General features: G+C 49.2%; 1 protein-coding gene across 1 annotated transcript in view; it reads right to left on the bottom strand.

Moving 5' to 3' along the window:
- The window catches only part of Mgll (monoglyceride lipase), an 883,522-nt gene that overhangs the window by 652,301 nt on the left and 208,792 nt on the right, over positions 1-22,429 (bottom strand). The window lies entirely within an intron of this gene.

The raw sequence follows: 22,429 nt of genomic DNA, 5'->3' as shown, positions 1-22,429 counted from the left end.
AGCTCAGAGAGTGCTGGGATTAAAGACGTGTGACGTTGCACCCAGCCCTTCCTTCCAGTTTCTTATAGGGAAAAATGGGATTGTTTGAAAAACTTCTCAGCTTTTCCACCCAGACATCTCTATATTCAGCTATGTAAATGTCCAGGGCAGTGGCTAATGCCATTCTAACCTTCTCCTTCCTCAGAGAAAACACCCTTCCCAAGGTGAATTCCTTAGGATGTCAGAGATGTGAGGTAACATCAACTGTCCAAAATGCTCAGACTGTGTACTGTGGCCCTGCCTGGCAAGGGTCATTATGATGGGTTCAGGGTGACCAATATAGTCAGCTTGTCTGGTGATTTTTTTTTTCCAGAATTAATGGGAAATCTTCCAATTACAATGAAATTGTTTATCATGTTCCAGAGAAAGAAACCAACAAAGGGACCCTAGAGCCAGCCGTTCCTGAACCTGGTAGATTCCAATGGCAAAGGTTTGTTTTGTTTTTTTCTCTCTAGATGGTCATATGTATCCAGTTGACACTGCTGGACACAGAAAATTGCAAAAGCTGAGTTCTTCTCTGGTCAGTGCCAATCCTACCCACTTCCCAAGTGTTGGATGTCTGGGTATCTGGTCCACTCTCCTTCAAGGAGGTCCAGATCCTGCCCATCCCCACCCAGGGGCTGGGATGACCAAAAAAAGCCTAGATGATTCCACAGTTTCTGGAGCCCCTAGCTTAGCAAGAAAATAAATTCTTGAGCAGACACTTGAGATCCACAGTGATAATGAAAGACTTCTCAAGTTGTGGCCATGGTATGGTTCTCCTTCCCACCAAATTGTTTTCCAAACTCAGTATGAAAAGTGAAAGGCAGGGCCCTGGCTGTGTAGGCCGGGTGAGCCACCATGGAAACATTGGCCCTGTATGGGGGGCTGGGTGGGCCGGGTTTCCAGGAAGAGCTTGGGCAGGAAGCCAGGCAGGAAGGGGCTGGGAGTTCCTGGAAGGACAGCCCAGAGGCCTGGGAAGCCTCCACAGCAGCAGTTGGCCTCCTCTTCCCGACCTGGGGAACCCTCCATGCTTCCTGGCACATGCTGGGCAGAGGGCAGGGTTGGTGCTGAGGCCCGTTGCCTGCAGGTCTCCAGGGCATAGCTGTGAACATGCTTGGGAGGTGAGACAGTCACCAGAAGACTGTCACCAGGCAGACTGTGGTGGAGGGTTACACTTCCCAGGCCCAGGCAGAAAGATTGCCATATGTTTTACTCCAGCTTCAAGTATATAGAGTTTCAGGTCAGTCTGGGTGTGTGTGTGTATGTATTACTTTCAACAGCAGCATGTAACCTGCTTGACCCTCTGTGTGGCCCAGGAGAGGGTCCCTCTGTGGGAAAGTTGAGCTCTGCTCTCTCTGGAAGCTACCCTTCTACAGCAGCTGAACTTCATAAATGGGGGATGGGGAGATAACAAAGAGACTGAGTGGAGGAATGTCAAGTGTGTGGCTGCCAGGAAAGACACTGGATAGAAAGTGCCATAAATAACTGGGGACAGACCGTCCTGTGTCACATGGCAAACACCAGGTGATCCCTCTTTCTACTAACAAAGGGCTGGAGAGATAGCTCATCAGTTAAGAACACTTGATGCTGTTCCAGAGGACGGTGTTTGATTCCCAGCACCCACGTGGTGGCTCTCAACCACCTGAAACTCCAGTCCTTAGGATTAATGCCCTCTTCTGGCTCCTGTAGGTACTGCATGCACATGGTGCACACACAAAAGGGGGTGGGGGACTACAAAGAAAAGTGTTGGGAGCACAACTTGTCTCTCATCATCTGTTTCTAACTCAGAGCTGATTCTTTTAGCCTTCCACTCTGCCTTCTGCATGGTCCAGGTGGCCCATCAAGGTAGCAAGAGGAAGAAGAGGCAGGAAGGCCCCAGGCGCCTCACACGCCATGCCCACCACAGGGATGCCAAAATGGCCTGTCCAGGGTGGCCAGAACCTTGTCTGATCTCTTCCTGTGAATGGTGGAGATATGAGAGCAGCCAGCACACACCTGGACTTTGAAGTTCTGAGCTTTTACAGGAGCCGAACCACCCCTCTGCCCCGCACCCCACCTCCTAAGGCCCCTAGCCCAGGCTATTGTCCCCAGCTTTGATAATTAAGGGAAGAGTAGGGTTGTTATGAGGCTCGGTTCCCAGTGTGGCATCAGGAGGTGCTATGGGACCTTTGGAAGCAGGGCTGTGGAAGTCCCTAGGTGGCTAGAGTCTTGGTGTCTCACTCACATGACCTCTGGAATGATCTCATAAGAGGGTGATAGGAAGATGCACAGCCCCACCTGCCTTCTGTTTCCCAGGCTCCAGAGGACACAGCCTACACTGTGCCTTTCTTCCCTACGTTGCTAGTTCATAGGATTTTTTTTACAGTTAACAAAATTCTAATCCCCTGGCCAGATCTCTCTTAGGCTAGCCCCAGACATGGTGAGCCTTCGGAGAGACAGTCACCCCTGCCTGCTCTCCACAGTTGACACTGAGTGGTTGACAAGTTTGGTCATACCCTTTGTTTGTCTGTCCACCCATTCATTATTCATGCCCTGGATCTACCAGATACCTTCACGTCCTGTGCCCAGACCCCAGCATTGACCACCTGCATACAAATGTCATCCCAGTGTGTCTTAATGGGGTCAGATGTCAGGGCCTTGACAGATAATGTCCTTACAAATATTTGACCCTGGAAGAAAAGGGTCCAGGACAAACAGGGCCATTTGTCACTTTTGGAAAGTCATTCTGAGGTTGGACTTGGGAGGGGGACAGATGCAAGTAATCAAGGCAGATGGGTTTGATGACCCTAGCTAAGCCCCTGGACCCACCACACCCGAAGCAAGCCTTGGGGAGTGCCTCCACTCCCAGTTTGAAGCTGGTTTCTGTCACCTACAACCTGAGCTCCATAGGCAAGAAAATGTATAAGTGTCCAAGGGTGACAGGGTCTGAGGAACAACAGATGAGTTGGCTAAGCATTGGGTACACTTATCCCTTTCTCCTTGCAGTGATCCAGCACCCTGAGACATCTCCAAAGAGCAATATCCAGAAAGAAACAGCAATTTTTCTGTCACAGACCGAGAGGATTCAGCCATCAGTGGTGGCCAACAGATGGAGGCCAGGTCCATCCCAACGGCTCCTGGGGAAACCTGGAAGTCGGACTCATTGTGAACCAGCTGGGGTTGGCCAACACCTGTGCCGAGTCTCTCATACTCCACAGCCACAGGCCTGAAGTCACCACGTCGTCCTTCCCAGGTGCAAACCACACTCACTTCTGCCCCAAGTTCCAGGAGGAGCATGGCACGCAGCCAGAGAGTGACATCTCAGTGGCCTTCTGGACTGGCCTCCAGACAAAGAAGTAGGCAAATAAGTTCCCTAGATGATGTCTGTTGTCAGGGGTGGGGCTGGTGGTCAGGGAAGACTTCGTAAAGGACAGGAAGTCCAGGTTGAAGAAAGTGGATTTTCAGGCCCAATCTTGATTGTCTCTGGCAACCATGACTGTAGGTTCCTCATGTAACTGGAACACAGCATCCTGGTCCAGGTTGGGGTGGGGGGAGTCATGGTCGAGAAGGGATAGGGGCTACAGGAGCTACCAGCTAAACCAAGCCCATGCTTGGTCAGCATGGCAACTGTCTAGGGTCACTAATGAGGCTCTTGCCCTTAACATGGCCAGCAATGAGTGATGTGTTCAAACTTAGGTGCCAATGTTCTATTCCCTGGGAGGCTGGACAAACATGCAGGCCATCAGGAGCCACAGAGAGCAAAGCACAAGGCCCAAGGGGGAGAGCAAACTCAAACAAGCATGGGGTCTGGCTGTTGAGGGAAGAAAAGGTAGAGGTCAAGGAAGAAGTTTCAGAGTACCCACCCCACAACACATTTCAGGTCAATGGTGCTCCCTGAATCAAGCAACAGCCTGGCCTGACTCCTCAGCTCTATAAACTGATGGGAGAAGAAACCTGGAATTCCCAGGTCAAGGGACACCTAAATACCATCCCTGCCACTCAGCTTAGCGCCTCCTCTGGCTCATCTCTATGGTGGCTCCACTTTCCTCCTGGGGTAAGATGGCTGCAGCAGCCCCAGCCCTTTTGTCTCCACAGACTTGAAGCCATCAGGAACAGGAATGTTTTTGTCAAATTTTGAGTTGCACCTGTCTCTAAGCATGTGGCTTGCGAGCAGGGCAAGGCATTGACCACTATGGCTAAAATGACCTTTAAAGCCTAAAGGGGCCCACTCTGATCACATCTTATTGTTCAGTGTGGGCTAAGGGTGGTCAAGCTCCCAGTGGGAGTCAGGATGAGTTAGAAAAGAGAATAAATGAATGGTGGTCCACCAAGGGCTTACAAGTGAAGCCTCAGAACTATAGTACCACGCTATTGCCACCGATACCTCAAGATTCCCTGAACCCATGCTTGCCGGCCTACAGATCACCCCACAGGTGTGTATGCTTCCTCATAACTGTCCCCGACAGTGCCTGTCCACAGCTATAGCTGCAGGGACACTACCATGGACCCCTGGTAGAAGTGCCCAGGAAGAGACAGTGGCCATGCAAGACCCTTGAGGTGAGCCATGCAGTATGACTTCTATAACTTGGAAGGATAAGAGCTGTTTCAAAGAAACAGAAAAATAAAGGAACATACAAAGTCCTGAGGCCGGTGTGTGCTGTGCAGAGGCTCTGAGTCAGGTTCATGGGATAGGTTGAAGGACCTGGGGAAGCTGCTGGCCAAGCTGAAGTTGGAGGGTACTCTGCTTTCTCCTGAGCTACATGGGTCCCTGGAAGGGTGACTCAGAAGGGGGTTCTGGCTACACACTATCCTGCTGGCTTGAGAAAAAGACCAGGGAGGATCTGGAGTTGAGGCAGCAGGACTGTGACCCAGTGGCGGCTGTGATGAGGAGGAGAATAGGGGTTGTTACAAGGTGATCAGTGTTGAAGGTCATTGTGGCTCTATAGTGGCTGTCCAGCCCAGAAGACAGGCCCCTAGTTCCCATGACCCACCCTTGTGCTGATAGTCTTGGAGTCTGTGCTGGCCACTTGAGGATGGGTTACTTTCTGGTAGAGGCCCCTCCTATGCACCCAGCTGTGGACCAGCTTCTCAGGGCCAGCAGATGTGATGTTCAGGAAGGAAGCTCTCGCTGTAACAGTCCCAAGTCGGGCACCAGGAAGCTGCCCGCGTGCCCTCACTGGCAGTGATCCAGGCATAGCCAGAGAACAGGAAGGGAAGAGGGAGGCAAGTGTGGAAGCAGCTGTGGAATTAAGGGTGGCTGAGCCAGGGGTCCATACATCCTTCAGTTCCAGTGTGAGCCTGCCAGTGGGGCCGTGGCTGGCAGTTTGCCTAGCACCACAGTGCACCGTGGGCCGGAATTCCTGCAGAACGCTTTGTTCTGAGGCAGCCCTCAAGTTCTGGGGACCTGCACAGGGTGGGTGGTGGCCAGAGCAAGGTCTCGGGAAGTCCCCGGAGGGTCCAAGCTGGACACTGCCCTCACCCTCCCCTGGGCACCTCCACCCACGGCGCCACTACAATTCCCAGGACCATCACCCTGGAGCCATGGAGACATTGAGCCCTATCCAGCTGGCTAGGCTGTGTGGACTGAAGTTACATATAGACCCCCAAGTTTTCTGTGACCATACCCAGGCTACAACAGAAGCCACAGCCTGTTTCCTGACCTCTACCTCATCCAGCATACATGCCCTGGAGCCAGCTGATGGGCACCAAAACTAGCTGTTGTCACATGGGTCCCCCAGGAATACTCTGTCAAGCTGCCAGTTCTCCAGCTGGCTGGGTGACATCCCAAGAGTGACCTAACTTCTCTGGGCTTCCCTTCCCCCTGCTTTGCAGCAGGCCTCCGCCCCCTCCCTGTGAGAACTGACCGACTGAGATTTCCAAAAAGTCTGGAGGAGAGTGCTTGACTCTAACTAGCAAGCTTTGATGCTGCTTTGCTTTGTCATCAGTTTTAAGATAGTGCCTTCTCTCTTCTGCACTAGCATTGTTCTGAGCGTCACCTGTGGGAAGGGCTGGCCACTGGTCAGGTCCATTCTTTACCAAAGAAGTCCGAGGCAGGGGAGAGACAAACCACTTAGGCTACAGTGATGAGGAATGCCTGGTATTCAGCCTGGAGGCCTGGCACAGGTCCACTCTCATAGCACTACAGCCCACGCAGAGGCTGTGGTCCCATGGCTACGGCCTAAGCTGATCTTCCCAGTCAAACCTGAGAAGGGAGGCCAGAGCCCAGAAGAAGAACTCAGTGACTTTTTAGGCCTACACCATGGGTCAGTGTGTGTGTGTGTGTGTGTGTGTGTGTGTGTGTGTGTGTAGACTTTTGTGTTGTTGTGCATGTGTATGGTGTATGTGGTGTGGTATATGGGTGTTCTTACAGGGGAATAAGTTGGAAGAATATGTCTGTATAAATGTGTGTGGTTGTATGTATGTGTGCATGTGTGTGGTGTGCATGTGTGTGGTGTTGTGTGGTGTTTCATATGTGCCTGGGAAAGTTTGTGATACAGTATATGTGAAGATACGTGTGGCTGGTGTGTATAAGTGTGTGGTAGTGAGTGTGCCCATGTTCCAGGGGTGTCCCGAGTAGAGCTGAGCTCACAGAATCTGAGGTGCCATGACAGAATCCATCATTACACAAGTGCTCAAAGCTTAGCCGTTTCCCTAACCCTAAATGCTAGCAGCATGGCTGCCATCTCCAGATGGTTCTGGAGCCTCTGGGGGCCTCAGGAAGCAGGTGCTTCTGGAATACTTCCTGCTGCTGGACTGTAGTAAGCAGGCCAGGTCACCATCTCTTCAGTACTGCCCCTTGAGCCCAGCTGCTGCTGCATCTAGCTGGCTGGAAACCCACGATCACTGGTCACAAAGACAGTCTCAATATGGACAGGCCAAAAGCTCCACCACCACCCCCATCGCCAGCCAGCACAGTGTGTCTCCAGGCAGAGCCGCTCACTAGTGAAGCAGTACAGTGTGCTATGGACTCTTGGTTCTGAGACATCTCATTTGTAGAACTGTTACAATTGCTCTATGAGGGTTATAGGGATCATAGATGCACCCTGTCCCCTGTAGCTACAACTGCTAAGAGCTGCCTCTCTGCACCTTACCGCCTCTCTCTAGACATTTACACCCCCTTCCCTGCACATTACAGCCCCTCCCTATACCTTACATCCCCTTCCTGAACCCTATACTTCCTCCCTGCATATGACACCCTCTCTCCGCATCGTACACTCGATCTTTCTGGACCTTATACCCCTCAGTACCTTACATGCTCCCCTATACCTTGCAGCGCCACCCACACACCAGCCTTATCTCTTCTCCTTCCCAGACCAATAGGACACTGGCACCTCTAGGGTCAGAAGGGGAGCACAGATTGAGCTTGTATTAGGAGGGTCTCCAAGCCTGCCATGTGATAATGAACTGGCTTACACTGAGGACAATGTCCAGTCACAGGAACAAACTAGGGGTTGGGACACTGATTGGTGGTAGAGTCCTTGCCTGGCAAGTGTGAGGCCCTGGGTCACAGTTCCAATACCTCCAAGACAAAAACAAACAAACCAGTGTGGGTAAAATGTTCACTTTTCCTTTACATAATTTAAGACGTTGGGGCTGAGCAATTTGAGTTCCTCACTGGCCACTCTTACACACTTCCTGGTGCCCATAACCTTGAGCTGAACACCCAGCACCTGATCCAGACAGGCAAGGAGTGTTCATGCTTTGAACATTCCACAGAAGCTTCTAGAAGCTGCACAGCAACCATAGGAGTACCGACTTGGCACTGTCCCAGGAACAGCTGCTTCAAACCATTTGGATAGTTTTTTGTTTTGTTTTGTTTTTTTGTTTGTTTGTTTGTTTTTTATTTAAACCTTTTGACTCACAGGCCTCTGTGAACCCCTGGGGCCACTTTCTCCAGGCCTGGTGGGAAGCACCTCCCTGTGATTGGTACAAACACAGTTCTTCATTTGCATGAGATGCTGCACTGTGATTGGTGCTAATCTGTCTTCATTTGCATTTGACCTGTCCCTTGAATCAAATCCCTCTGCCATGCCCATTCTGGGCACTAAGTAATTGGCTGGCCTGGTCTTTGGCTTTTCCTGCTACCTTTGAGATGATAAAACCACAGACATACCCACAGATGCCAACAGAAGTGACCAGAGGGAAGTTTTGGTTTCTGGCACCCAAAGCTCTCTGTATCCAACAGAGCTGACCTTTGGGCCAGGCTAGCCATTTAGCAATACAACACATATCTGCATTCACTTGACCATGGTTTCTGAAGCATTGCTATTGCCCTTTACCCCCTAAGGGGTTTAACAAATGATTCCTGTGCTTTACAAATAACTCCAATGGAACTTCTGTTTGCAGCAGGAAAGTGCAAGAATCATTCTGCCCTTTGCACACTATGGTTACAGCCAGGGCAGGTTCTATGCACTTTGTTTGCTCATCTGTACCTTAGTGGGGGGATTTTCAGTCTCCCCATTTTACAGTTAAGGAGACTGACATGAAGAGAGTAAAGTTCACACATTTACACAGTGAGAACTGACCTATACATTGCCTAGAAATGGTTAAAGCAGTGCTTTTCAACCTGTGGGTCACTACCCTTTGTAGATCAAACAACTTTCTCATGAGGGTCACCTAAGACCAGCAGAAAACATTATGATTCATAAAGGTAGAAAAATTAGTTATGAAGTAGCAACAAAATAATTTTATTTGGGGGTCACCACATCTGATTCATAAGGGTAGAAAAAATAGTTATGAAGTAGCAACAAAAATAATTTTATTTGGGGGTCACCACACCATGAAGAACTGTCTTAAAGAATCAAAGTATTGGGAAGGCTGAAAACCACTGGGTTAAAGTGTCTTCAGTATCCTTTTTAATGTATAACAGCTTGCAACAAACAAATGAACTCTTAATGGTTTGGTGGAAAGGACCTCAAGGAGCGGAAACCACTCCCACTTCTGAAGGGAGGTTGGCACTGACCAACTACCCTCAAAACAGTTCAGCAACTGTGTTTGCTTTTTATTAGATCTCTATAAATAACTTAGCTAACTACTGATTTAGTTTTATATCTAAACTGCAATTAGTCTTTTTTTTTTTTTTTTTTTTTTTGGTGGTTTATTTCTTTGCCTTAAAAAAAACTTTCAAGTTTTAGGTGTTCTGTTGAATCTAGAGATTAGTCACCATGGCAACATATTTACCTTGAAAAATTGCAAGCAAATATACTAGGACTGCACCCTTCTAAACTTCACTAGTTATTGTGAGGTTGCTGTGTAAGGCAATAAGCACATTTGTAAATGCACTGTTTGCATGGGGAGAAGTCCGAATTCTAGCTCTGAAGGAGCTGCTGGATTGATGTCATGAGCATTCTCAAAGACAAAAAGACAACAAAAATAACCACACTTCCTCACCTCCTCACTACAACAAAGTCCTCAGCTGGGAAGCCTGCCTCCCCTTCCTCTTCCTCATCTGCTTCCCACTTGTAATATTTGTTAAGCATTGAGATTATGGGTCTGAATAGAGAAATAATTTCAGATAATGATTAACCCACATATGCTTATATTTAAAGATGGGATAAAGTGCTTATGTAACACAATAACATTGCTAAAAGAAAAAGCAAAAACAAACAAAAAAGAGAACAGCATGGAGGGAAAAGTAACTGTACCAGGTCATAGATGATGAAAGGTGTCCTTGGCCACATGGTGAGGTAGACACAGCCATGGCATCTTGCCAACAGTTTCCCCACCAGGTTTTATATGACAGAGTGAGCATGTGCACACATACACACACATACATGCACATGTACACATACATTCACATACGTGCATACACATAAGCTCAAACACACACACACACACACACACACACACACACACACACACACACACACGTTTGTATGTTTCCCAGTCCACCTTCTGGGTCTTGTCTAGGCCTATACACTTGTTGGAAAGGAAGATTGTGCTTGAGGCCTCCTGCAGACAGGGGGCCTCACTCCTCTGAGAGAGGCTTCTCCTGCTCTTGCCTATGGGACCAGCTGTTGTAGCTGCAAGAGAAAGATTTGTTTCAGCCTTTGGCAACTGCCAGAGACCAAAGACCTGCAGCCTGGCTCCTCCAGCTGCTGGCCTGCTCTCTGAGACTTGCTTTGCACAGCATTGCTCCCGGGTTCACACTGAGGCTCTCTGAGAGCTTAGAGCTGCAACACTTGAAACCTCTCTTGGTTAGCATCTTGCTGCCACTAAGGCTCTAGAAAGTTCTACTTTCCTGTTTGGATTGACTTCCATATAGCAAATGAATCTCTTCCTTGGGAGCTGGAGAGATGGCTCAGTAGTTAAGAGCACTTACTGCTCTTGGAGAGGAAGCAGGATTACCTGTTACTCTAGTTCCAGGAGATGAGACACCCTCTTCTGGCCTCTCCCTGCTCCTGCATGCATGTGGTACATATAAACTCACATAGGAACACTTACACACTAAAACAAACACATGTACACTCAGGAGGCTCTCTGTGAGTTTGAGGCCAAACTGGTTTACAAAAGCAAGTTCCAGGCAACTAGAGCTACACGGAGAAATTATGTCTCAAAAACAAAACAAAACAAAACAAAAACAAAAAATAAATAAACAAACAAACAAATAAACAAGCCCTCTATTCCAGAATGTAGCATCTAGAATGTGATGAGAATCTAAAGAGTTTATAAATAAAGGCTAATGCAAAAATTTCAACACACACACACCGTACTCTGAAAGGCCATTGCTACTACTAACCCCCTGAGCATGTGACAACATGAAAATGTGAACGTAACATACCGACCAGGTGACCTGACATCCCTGTTAGAGGTGTCATACTAAATAGGAAACACACGTCCTACCATACATTGTCATTTTAACAGCATTGCCATCAGTTTGTGAGCCAGACCACTCTCTCAACTATGACATGAAGAAATGATTCTGGAAATGTGCTATAGGACCCAGCACCACCCATTACTGCCTCTCCCTTACCAGAGACCTCATCACCCATTTCTCCAAAGGGCGTAAGTTCATCGGCAACTGGAGCTCCTGGCTCTTAGGAAAGGTTTGGTCATTATTTTCATGGCTTCTTAAAATCAACCTTGTTCGTGCACTCTCTCTTTGGATACACTCTTCCCATCCATTTCCCATCAATATAAACAGGGTTTCTAGCTCTAGTCATGATAAACAGGGCAATTTTGCACTGGAGTTGCTCTCGGGGAATCTGGAGTGGCTTCCTGTTAAGAACCAGGAAAGAAGAGGTTGGAGGTCAGTTGCTAGCCAGAAGTCACAACCTTAATCATGGGATGAGGGTAGAACTGCCACCCCTGACTTATGTGTGCCTCTCTATGTGACCTTTCAGTCACATTGCCTTATGTCAATCAGGAGCTCTAGGATCAGGGCTGTGTGGCAACTGACTTCCCAGAGGCTATTTGATGGCACCTGCAGAGGCTCAGCAAATGATATTGGCGAGAGCAAAGGGTATGTTTCAAGTGCCTGAGCTCACAACTGTGTTAGGATCCCAGCCAGACTGCACAGGGCATCCTGGTTCTGCTGCCAATTGCAGAGGGGACACACTGGACGTGGGCGCTTGGCCAGCCAGCCAGTTTGCATGCCTGCAGCTTGATTCTCTCTTGAGCAAGTCTTTGGCAACCAAATGGACTAGGTGGAACCCTGGATCTGCTGCTGACCTGCTTGAGGGGCTCTGGGGCAAGTAATTTGCCTCCCTCTGTCCTCTGTGCTATGGAGACAGTGAGATTCTATTCAGGGCTGTGGTATGGTGTGAATTATTACCTTTAAACTTATCTAAGCCAGGCCTCGCACCAAACAGATACTCAACAGATGTCAGCTGTTGTTAGCAAAAAAAGGGAGACTGGAAGCCATTTGGAAGGCAGGTGAGAAGGATCTGGCTAAGGCCATCACCTGTCGAGGCCCCTGAGCTTTCAATGTCACTGTGACCTTGTGTTAGGGAGGCGTGACCTGTTTTGAAGTTGAAAACTAATCAGTGCTGTGTGGTGGAGAGTAGCAAGTCTGGAGAGAGACTGGTTCTGTCACCTCCGACAGGCCGATCACAAAATCAGACTAGTACCGTGATCTCCTTGTGACGTCCAGAAAATGAAAATTCCCCACCTTAGCTTAAATGCCTGGGCTCTAGCCAAGCCAGGATTTAAACAGAGTCTCCTGGCTCCAATGCCCCTTTCTTGGATGCCTGAGCACTGGTGGTATATGCATTTAATTCCAGCACTCTGGAGGAAGAGGCAGGCAGATCTCTGAGTTCCAGGCCAGATAGGGTTATATAGGGAGATCCTGTCTTAAATAAACAAATAAAATAAAAGAGCCTTTTTCTCATAAGTTTGATTTAATTTCTGACTAGTTCACTGCCCAGTCTGCTTTGCAGAATGAGACAGCCTGTGTTCAGCTGAGCTGCAAATGTGCTCCTGTCCCCACCCCAGCTTGCCTGGCTCCTCCCCCCTCCACCTCCACCCCAGACCAGGATTCACTGCTGGGCCCTCCATGCTAAACACATGTGATATTAGAAAACCCTTTAGTTACAAAGAACACCACCTGCATCTCCTGCAGTCTGAGCCACATGGGTTTTGCTCTCACATGATGTAATGATAATAGCGCTGTGTTAACAGTGTTGAGTCTGGTGGAGGTGTGGGGCTGTTTCACTGAGTTTCAGGATTTTTAAAATGCCTCATCTCACAGACATGCAAGATGGCTGAGCAGGTAAAGGTGCCTGCCACTGAACCTAACACCATGACTTTGACTCAAGGGGCTCTGGTAGAAGGAGAAAGTTGTTCTTGCACCTTCACATAAGCAGACTGGTATGAGAATACATCACCCTAGATCTCTCTCTCTCTCTCTCTCTCTCTCTCTCTCTCTCTCTCTCACACACACACACACACACACACACACCACCCCCCTACACACACATTAGTGTGCTTGCAAACACACACACAAAGTTTTTAAAAATGAAAAAGAGGCATCACCTCATTAAGAGCCCCGCACTACCTCCTGTTCATCCGCACCCCACCCCAACAAAGACAGGAAGTTCTCAATTTACCAACTAATTGTGTTGTCGCTAAGATTCCTCTGTGAGGCCGCTGTTCGGATGATGAAAATGGTTCCTGTATAAACAAGGCTATAAATGGATCTGGTATCCCCAGAACCCCTCAAGCCTGGCCTACTTTCAGTCCGTGTACCCCACCCAGGAGCATGGAGAGGAGAGCAGACTCGGGGCCTTCAACAGTCTAGGAGGCAGGTGTTTACTCATCTTTGGTGCTGGCTGCCTGAAGCAGCAGTCAGAACTGTGGCAGTGACATCTGGGGTCTGGCCTCAGAGCTTTTCTGTGCACTGTGAGAACCAGACAGCAGCAGTCCAGCCACACCCGTAGGATGCTGAACCTTTGAGAACCAGCCCACAGAAGCCAGGCCACAGCCGGCAGCTATACCTGAGGGTTCCCACAGGAAAAGTGGGGACTCCAAAGAAGCCTCATGGGTCGAGGACCCTCCCTCCTGCAGAGTGGGGCTCCAAAGAAGCCTCATGGGTCGAGAACTTGGCCCAGCCTCTAGCACACAATAGTGTTCAGTGAACAAAGGTTCCACAGGGTTCGTGCTGAAGGGAAAGAGGCCAAGGAGGGGAGGTTCTGCTGGGCCTGGCAATGCAACTAACCAGAGAGACTTCCCCGGCCCCAGGTCCTGACCAGTGCCTTACTGGGAGTGAGAGGCTGCCTCCCAGAAACTGAACTGGGTGAGACAGTCCTCTAGGACAACCCCAAATCTCCTGAGAACAAGAGGCCAGGTGCTGCTGAGGCCGTGAGGACATGCAGACCTTAAATTAAATAAGGCTGATCACCCTCAAGAACAGGTGAGGTTCTTGTAGGTTATTGCTTCCCTCTTCTCCCTTTGAAAGATGGCTGGCTGAACTAAGATCTTGGTTGTCTCAGGCATGAACTCATGATGTCCAGCAGGATGTTTGGGACTAGAGAGCATTTTACCTAGGCTGTTGAATCCAAGCTTCCAGGGTGAGGCCCCCCCCAGACATCTCTGAATGCCCAAACTGCTGAGGCACTGAGCCATGCAAAAGGTGTCCAGTCAACATCTGTGACCTCCCAGCCATCTCACACCTCCTGCTGTGTGCCTGCCAGCAGGTCCTGCAGCCTCTCTGGGTTGTGGTTTTGCATGTGTGAGCTCTGTACAGAACTCACCTTATTCATGAGTTATTTTGCCGATCAGCCATAAATAAATAGTGTATATAAGTACCCGACTCTTGGCAGATGCTCAAGGTGTGGTACTGTGGTTGCTAAGATGCCAGAGCCAGGGCCATTAGAGGTCTTGAAACCGTGAAGAGCTGGGGTCTGAGGATAGCCAGCCCCTTGCAGACAGGGTGGGGCGGCATCTTGAATCAGCAATTTGCCACTTTTGCTCTGAAAAATGGGCCAGAAACTATTGAGAAGGAATCCCTTCCTATCAGAATTCAGAATGGTGCCATGGGAAGCCTCTCTGCTGTTTTTCCTTCCATCAACCTCATCTCTAGTTCTAGAGCTGGCCTTACCTGACTCTTGTCTTCTGAGACCTTTGCCACAGACTGCAGTCTGTCCATGGGAGAGAAGCTTTTTGTCCTGGGCTCAATATTGTGCTGAGCCTGAGAAAAGTGTGTACCCTCCCTCTGTGACACTAAGGTCCTGTAAACTCCGGGGAAGAGGCTGACACCACCTGTTCATTCAGAACATTATGCAGTGCCTATGAGACCAGGGCATGCTTGCTGACAGTCTAAGAGAGTCGTGTTTCCATCACCAGCAATGCCTAACTGCAAAATAAGACACTTGCCCTAGACAATGTGCAAATGCTCTTACCCTGGCTCTGAGCAGTTCCAATAGTCTAGCAGCAAAACCCTTTGGTCGAGTGGAAACTTACACAGCACCAGACTTAGAACCCACATCAGTGGGAACTGAAAGAAGGGAAGGGAACCCTAAACTGTCTTTAGGGAGTTCCAGGGTATGAAGGATCACCTGAAAAAGCGCTGGGGGTAGGGGCAAGGCCCTCAAATGTCTGCAAGTGATGGAGATCTCTGTCCATCAGAGACCCTAGAAAGAAAGCCCCCCTCTCTCAAATGGAAGTGTGGAAGGTAGGAGGACCCAGGCTCCTGTGTCTCCTGGCCAGAAGCCCCTACCATCCTGGACAGGGGGGCATTGGGTCTGGGGTCCTGGGAAGCAGAGGCATGAATCTGGGCAGCTAGATGGTGCTGGAAGCCAGCTCACTGCAGGCCGATTATCTGATGGAGTGCTTCCTTCATCGGTGCTAATATCCATGTTGTGAAACAATGAGAGGGTTTCCTATCAGTTTCAAATAGGACGTGAAAAGCTTGGGCGCTGAGAGTAGAGGATGCGAGAATTGGGCAATGGGAAACGCCTGAGTCACTGCAGCGGCTTTGATTCCGTGGCCCAATCCTGGAAAAGGGAAAAAGAGAGAGAGTGGTTCATTAGTGACCTGGGAGGGGCAGGAAGCACTAGCCCTTCACACAGGATCTTCCTAGACTGCAGAGAGAAGACCAGCCTCTACCACCTGCCCCATTGCCAACATGTATGAGCTGCCTGCCCCATGACAGTTGCAATGGCCACAGGTGTGTCTAGTGAGGTAAGACTTTGGGGGCCATATATTGCCTTTGTATGCACGCACTGACTGACCCAGGCTGCAAGGCCTCCGGGACCAGAGGCTGCCTATCTACTGCCTTGTCCAGGTTTGGAGCGGTTCCTTTGTCCTTCTCTGCTCCTCAGAAGAGAAGGAAAGCCACAGAGAGATGCCCAGAAGTTTACTGCTCCTTCTGACTAGATGGGAGCTCTTTCTTCTTTGAGAAAGTGCTAGAATGGGTGCTTCTAGCAGCAGGCACTGTTTGAGCATGCTGGAGACCCTGTCTTCTCTCCCTGGCAATGCAAAAAAGAAAAGTTTCCATCCACTATTTTTGAAAAGATCAGACATGAGTATGCCTTGAAATGGTTGCTTATGGATTCTGCAGCTGGTATGTGCACTCATGACAATCAGCCATCTATTAGCGTCAAACCACAAGGGGAGAAAGAAGGCTCAGTGGGTGAAGGCACTTGCCTCTAACCCTGATGATCTGAGTTTGATTCCCTGGAACCCATATGGTAGAAGGAAAGAAGTGACTCCTGCAAGTCAACCTTTGACCTCCACCAAGTACTGTAGCACAATCACTTACATACAACCCACATACATACTAAACAAACAAACAAAAGCAATGAACGTCAAATCACAAGGCTGGGGATGTAACTCAGCTGGCTGATGCTCTGTGGATTCCATTCCCTGGTATAAACCAGATACAGGAATACACACGTGCAACCCCAGCACTTGGGGCTTGGAGGCAGGAGAACCAAAAGTTCAAGGTCACCCTTGGCTACACGGCAAGTAAGGCCACCCTGGGCTATAAGAGAGCCTGCTCAGAAGCAAAACAAAATCTGTTAAACTGCAGCGGTTGTATCAATCTCAGATCCCATGGGAGCCTGGCACGATTCAAGACTTCTCATACCTCACCTAGGAGTCACCTTCCCAATCCATTTCTGCCCAAGGAATCAAACCATCAGGCTCAAAACTTGTGTTCAAGATTACTGTCCTTTGGGTCAGAAACTCTTGTAATGTTTCTGAGCTGTCCCTTCTGGCTGGTGCCATCAGACAAGTCCATTCTGAGTCTTCACTGGTTGCCCAATATATGGTCCCTATCTGCAAGCATGTACTGGAGTCTACGTGTCTATCCTGCTGGCCTTGAAGCTCCAGCTGGACAAGGAAGACCATGGGCCTGAGCTGAACTGTGTTCTGCTCTGTGTAGGGCTGCTGATCCTCTGAAAACCTGTGCTGGCAAGCACACCTAAGGGTTTCCAGAATATTGTGGAACAAACGGAACGGAGGAAGCATGGTTATGCCATGTTTCCAAGCTCTCCTTCCCTGGGAAGTACATGACTGAGGAGGAATGCTGGTTTGGTCCTGAAAGCTACAGACTCCCCAGAAAAGGAGCCCCCCCCCACCTTGGCCTCCAGCTTGAAACAATGCAGAGGGCTTCATAGTAGGCAGGTGTGTGGGTGGGGGATGCTTTCCTGAAGCCTCCCAGGACAGGGCTGAGGCCAGCAGGCTGCTCTTATTGTCCATTGTCCCAGGCTGGGACAGGAAGCACTTTCTGTTCTCAATTGCTTGTGTGGATTAATTTACAGTGAGGAACTCAGAGCTTGTGGCTGCACCTGTTTTTCCAGAGGCCAACTTCTGACTCAGGGGGTTCTCAGGAGGAGCCCTATGTTTAGGGACCAGTGCCCCCGGGCCTTCAGCTGGAGCCATTGCCTGTCTCCCATGAGTGCTGGACATGGACCTGTACAAGCTCTGACAGATGTTCTGGGAGCCCGGGTGCTTGCCTCAGTTAATTCTGCTACCCTGCCCCTAGCTAGTTTAATCAGGGGGAAACGTTTAGCCCAGTAGACCATACACCACATGGATAAGAAGGAAAAACAGTCAACAAATCTTCTCTTTTATTAGGGCTCCTCCTTCTGTACGCCACTCAGCACATGTCAGACACCATCATTTTATTTTTATTTGGTTGGTGCTCTGAATCAATTCAACAGATAAAGAAACAGGCTGAGAGTGACCTGTAATCCCAGAACTGGGAAGGCTGAGGCAAAAGGATGAGTTTGAGGTCAACCTGGCTTACATAGTGAGTTCTAGTCCAGCCCCGGCTACAAAATGAGTCACAGTCTCAAAAAAACTAAAAGCAGGAAAGGAAGGAAGGGAGAGACGGAGGGAGGGAGGGAGGGAGAGACGGAGGGAGGGAGGGAGGGGACATGGATGGGATATGGAGAGAAAAAGAGAAGCAAAGGCTGGGAATGATGTAACTGCAGACATCTGCTCAGAGCCCCTGAGTTCTCAAGTATGAAAGACTCCAGAGGTCAGGGAATAGATGCAACTGTCACTGACCTGTGTGTTCTGTGACAGGGGCAGTGCAGTACAGAGAGGCCAAGGCCACCTGACTGCTTCTTCCACTTCCTACTACGCACCTGTAGGCCCCACTGCTCAACTGAGGTAGGCCCCATGCAGTCAGATTTTCACATGGGATTTACATATCTTTCTATTAGTAACTCTGGTGGTATACTTACACTGGGCAGGTCACAGTGCCAGTGGGTCCAGCAGTGCAGACACCTGCTCGATACAACTTCAAGTCTTTTCTATGCAGCTGATGTGTGCTCCACCATGGAAAGAGATGACAGACTCTAAGGGACAATGCCACTTGCCTCCAGGTACCTGGCCACTCACAGCTTGTTCATTCTGTCCCTGCTTCCCTGTATCCACTATTTATCACATGGACCTCGAGGCAAAATGGAGGACGTTTGTGTCTGGTGGGGTTAAGGGTGCTGAGCCTCTTTTAGGGCTCTCCTTAGATTTCAGAGAATGACCTGAGACAGCCTCCCTGCACAACCAAGGCTGGGTACCTTCCGTGCCACATCCAAACTTACCTCAGCTCCTTGACCTGGGTGGGTCAGACGGCTCTGCACTCTCCACTCTGTCCAGGCCCCCTGCCTACCAGCACACCACATGGAAGGCCATGGTGGCTTCTACCAGGCTGCTTCCTCTAATATCACATGGCCCCGGATCCAGGTCCGCCTGCTGTTCCCCTGAGTGACAGAGCTGCCCTTTGTGAAGGGGGAGATTAGAGGCGGGCTGGAGGCTGCACAGCTTCGCCTCGATGACAGAGGCCATCAGCCCTGCACACTGCAAAGCCCAGAGCGAGGAGAGTCTTGACAGGCCTGGAGGGGATCCAAGAGGGGGATGGCGGGAGGAGACAAGTGCCTAGCACACAAAGGCTGAGCCTGTCTTCACACCTGCAGGGACAAACAGGGTCCAGGCTGGGGGAGGCAGGGCTTGTGGGGGATGAATAATTCGCTCTGAAAGAAGCATGTCACTGGGAGATAGCTCAGCCAGACACTTCAAATAAAGGCAAGCAGCCACACTGACAGGGGACATTCTTTGCTACCGATGTGCTGCTGGGACCTAAGTGCTGAGATGCTGTGGAAGAAAGGCATCTTGAACTCTTCATAGTTATTTTTATTAAAAAGAAGAAGAAGGAGAGAGATGGGGAGGGGGAGGGGGAAGGAAACTACCACCTCAGAAGCAGAGATGAGCCTCAGTCCTACAGAGTGCCAGATAATGTGTTCTGGCACCTTCATTTCACTGTTATCAGAGAACATGGACACACCTGCTGCTTGGTCAGCTTCTGCACCTCAGGCCCTGTCAGGGGGCTTCTGCCTGAGAGTATGCCCACCTATCTACCCCACAAATACTACGCATTCTTCTAGAACCAGCTCAGATGCTCTCTGCTTACTGGATCATCCCTGCTATCCCAGGTTCTCACCCCTTCCTCCTAAACCCTCTATCTACCCAGCCAAAGCCTATGATTCCAGCATCCCAGCACTCTGAAGCCTGAAACAGAAGGAGCCCGAGTTCAAGGTCAGCCTGGGTTATATCATAGCAAAACCCTGAGAGAGAGAGAGAAAGAGAGAGAGAGAGAGACTGAAGCTGAAACTGATCTGTGCATATGTTCTCAAGGATGAAAGTTAAACTACCAAGTGTGAAAAAAAGATATATAGATAATGTACACACACACACACACACTCTCTCTCTCTCTCTCTCTCTTTTGCAGGCATGCACGCAAGAAAGGAAGAGATAGAGAGAAGGAAAGAAAGGAAGGAAGGAAGGAAGACAGACAGACAGACAAAAGGGGGGCTGGGAACATGGCTCAGTGGTTAACAGAACTGGATGCTTTTGCAGAGAACCCAGGTTCAATTCCCAGCACCCACACAGTGGCTCACAACTGTCTATAACTCCAGATCCAGGGGTTCTGATCTCCTCCAGCACCAGAAATGCATGTAATGCATAGACTTACATGCGGACAAAACACCCATACACATAAAAAAATTTAAAAAATGTAAGATCTCCCCCAGAAAACCCAGATTAAAAAGGTTTATCTTGGGGCTAAAGACATGGCTCAGTGGTTAAGAATACTAGCTGGTCTTCCAGAAGTCCTGAGTTCAATTCCCAGTAACCACATGATGGCTCACAACCATCTGAAACGAGGTCTGGTGCCCTCTTCTTGCTTGCAAGGGATACATGCAGACAGAACACTGTCTATATAATAAATAAATAAAATAATTAAAAAATAGATGAAAAAGATGTGTCTTACAGTATTGAGGATGGAAGTCCCAACATCACCATCTCTGTAGGGAGGCCCTTCCCCACAGCCCATCATAGCAGATGGCATCATGGGGTGATTGTGGAGGGGATGACCACACTTTGAAACAGAAAGCCAGAAGTGGGAAGGGCCTGTCTTGCTCCTTCTAGCAGCCTACTTGCAGGGCATTGCACTGGTCGTGAGGGTATGCTCCTGGTGAGCTAATCACCGTACCCTCTGCCACCTCAGTGACCAGGGTAGGAATGGCCTCAGAAACCCTGAAGGCAAGTAGCCTGGGTGGACTGTGTTGACAGCAGGTGTCCACAACTGATTGTAAGGTCCCCAGTGACAATTGAACAGGCCTGCAGCCTCCTGACATCCAGGTGACATTCTGGTGGCTGCTGTGGCAGCAAGGGAACAAAGAACACAAGGTCCCTGGAACCCACCCAAGAACCTCCTGAAAAGCAGGCTGCATTTGACAACCCACAGGCCAGCCACAACACTGAGTGGAGACTGGGTCTTTCATCTTAGCAGCCTGGGACGAGCAAAAAGCAAGCTCAATTCTCAAAAAGCTCAACAAATTGCAGGGGATTTTCCCACCTCCCAACTTCTCTTGCAACACAGAGGAAGAGGGAAAGAGCATAAAGCACATGACCTAAGTGAGAACACCTCAATTTTTGACAGGCTTTCTCCAGCCCTTCCCCCATTTGACAGCTCTCACCAGATTGGTCCTATTTTTCACCTTATTTGCATACATATACATCCAACCACCTTGTTCTCTATAACAAATCTGGAGACATGTGTTTCAGAGTTCATCAGAGGAAGAAGAGAAAGAAAAATTCAGACTCTGGCTCTTGGCTGGGGAGGCTAGTCCTATCCAAGGCAAGTGACAGAACTCACTCAGACTGCCACTGCTCCAGACTCTAAGACTGGAGGGGACTTGCTTCCTCCTCAGCCTTCCAGAGTCCACCATGAAGGAAGATCAGTTAAAGATGGCTACAATGGATCACCTGCTTAAGGGCAAATGTGAGGGTGAGGGGCCAGAACTGATGTCAGACATCATCTACTTCCCAAGGACAGGGAGCTACATCAGGGGACTCCTTCTGTGAACATATGATACATTGTCTAAAATACGGTCCCCCCAAAGTTTATGTGTTGGGAATTTAATCTCCTAGTTCATCTCCTGACTTGGTGGTGGCAGGGCCTTTGGGAGGTGATGAAGGGTAGATACACTCATGAAGGTGAGCCTCCACGGTGGTACTAGTGGCTTTAGAGGAGCCTGAGACCCAAGTTTACAAACTGCTCTGTCTCTCATGTTACAGTATAGCATAATACCTTCCAGGGATTCCATAGCTTCTAAGACTAGGAGATGAATAAACCTCTTTTCCTTATAACTTGCCCAGTGCTCCACTGTGGCATGAAGTTATAGCCAAGGAAATTCAGTTATAACAAAAGTAGAACACACACACACAACCCTAGCTGCAAGGGAGGCTGGGATTGGGACAGGGTTGTCACAGCCTCTAATTGTATCAAGGGTCGCCACTGATATTTTTCTTCTTTCTTCATATTTATTTTTTCCCTCTCCAAGTTTGCTATGAGTTTTTCTCTTAAAACAAATGAACTATCTCTAAATGGAAATGTTCCAACTTGACCCTGTTCTTTGTTCACAGAACCTCCCCCAGCTACCTCCTGGGAATAGGTTTCTCTCCACATTATTCAACAATCTTCCTTCTTTCCATCCTTCCTTCCTTCTTCCCTTCGTTCCTCCCTTTCTTCCTCCCTCCCTCCTTCACTCTTCCCTCCCTCCTTCCCTCCCTTTCTCCCTTCCTTCCTCTTTTAAGTTTTTTGTTTGTTTGTTTGTTTTTTTGGTTTTTTTTTGGGGGGGTGCTAAGTATGGAACCCAAGTCTCAAATGTCATGAATGCCAGACATGTGCTCTGCCTCTGAGTCTTGCTCCCAAGCTCAGCAATCTTCCTATGTGCAGGTCTGGGTTATTTGTTGTTGGGTTTTCCTTGATGGGGTGGTTGGTTACGGACTGGTTTTCCATACTACATCAGAATTCTGAATTTACATCTTGCCTTTCTGAAGGGAATGCCCAAAAAGTATGAAACCAGAAGATATCCAAGTCCTGCTGGCACAAGAAGCCCACATAAAAGCCAGGCGCTGGTGGTGGCACACACCTTTAATCCCAGCACTCGGGAGGCAGAGGCAGGCCTAGTCTGCAGAGCGA

The sequence above is a fragment of the Phodopus roborovskii genome, unplaced genomic scaffold (assembly GCF_943737965.1).
Source record: "Phodopus roborovskii unplaced genomic scaffold, PHOROB, whole genome shotgun sequence".
Lineage (NCBI taxonomy): Eukaryota > Metazoa > Chordata > Mammalia > Rodentia > Cricetidae > Phodopus > Phodopus roborovskii.
This window is presented reverse-complemented; position numbering and strand designations above follow the sequence as displayed.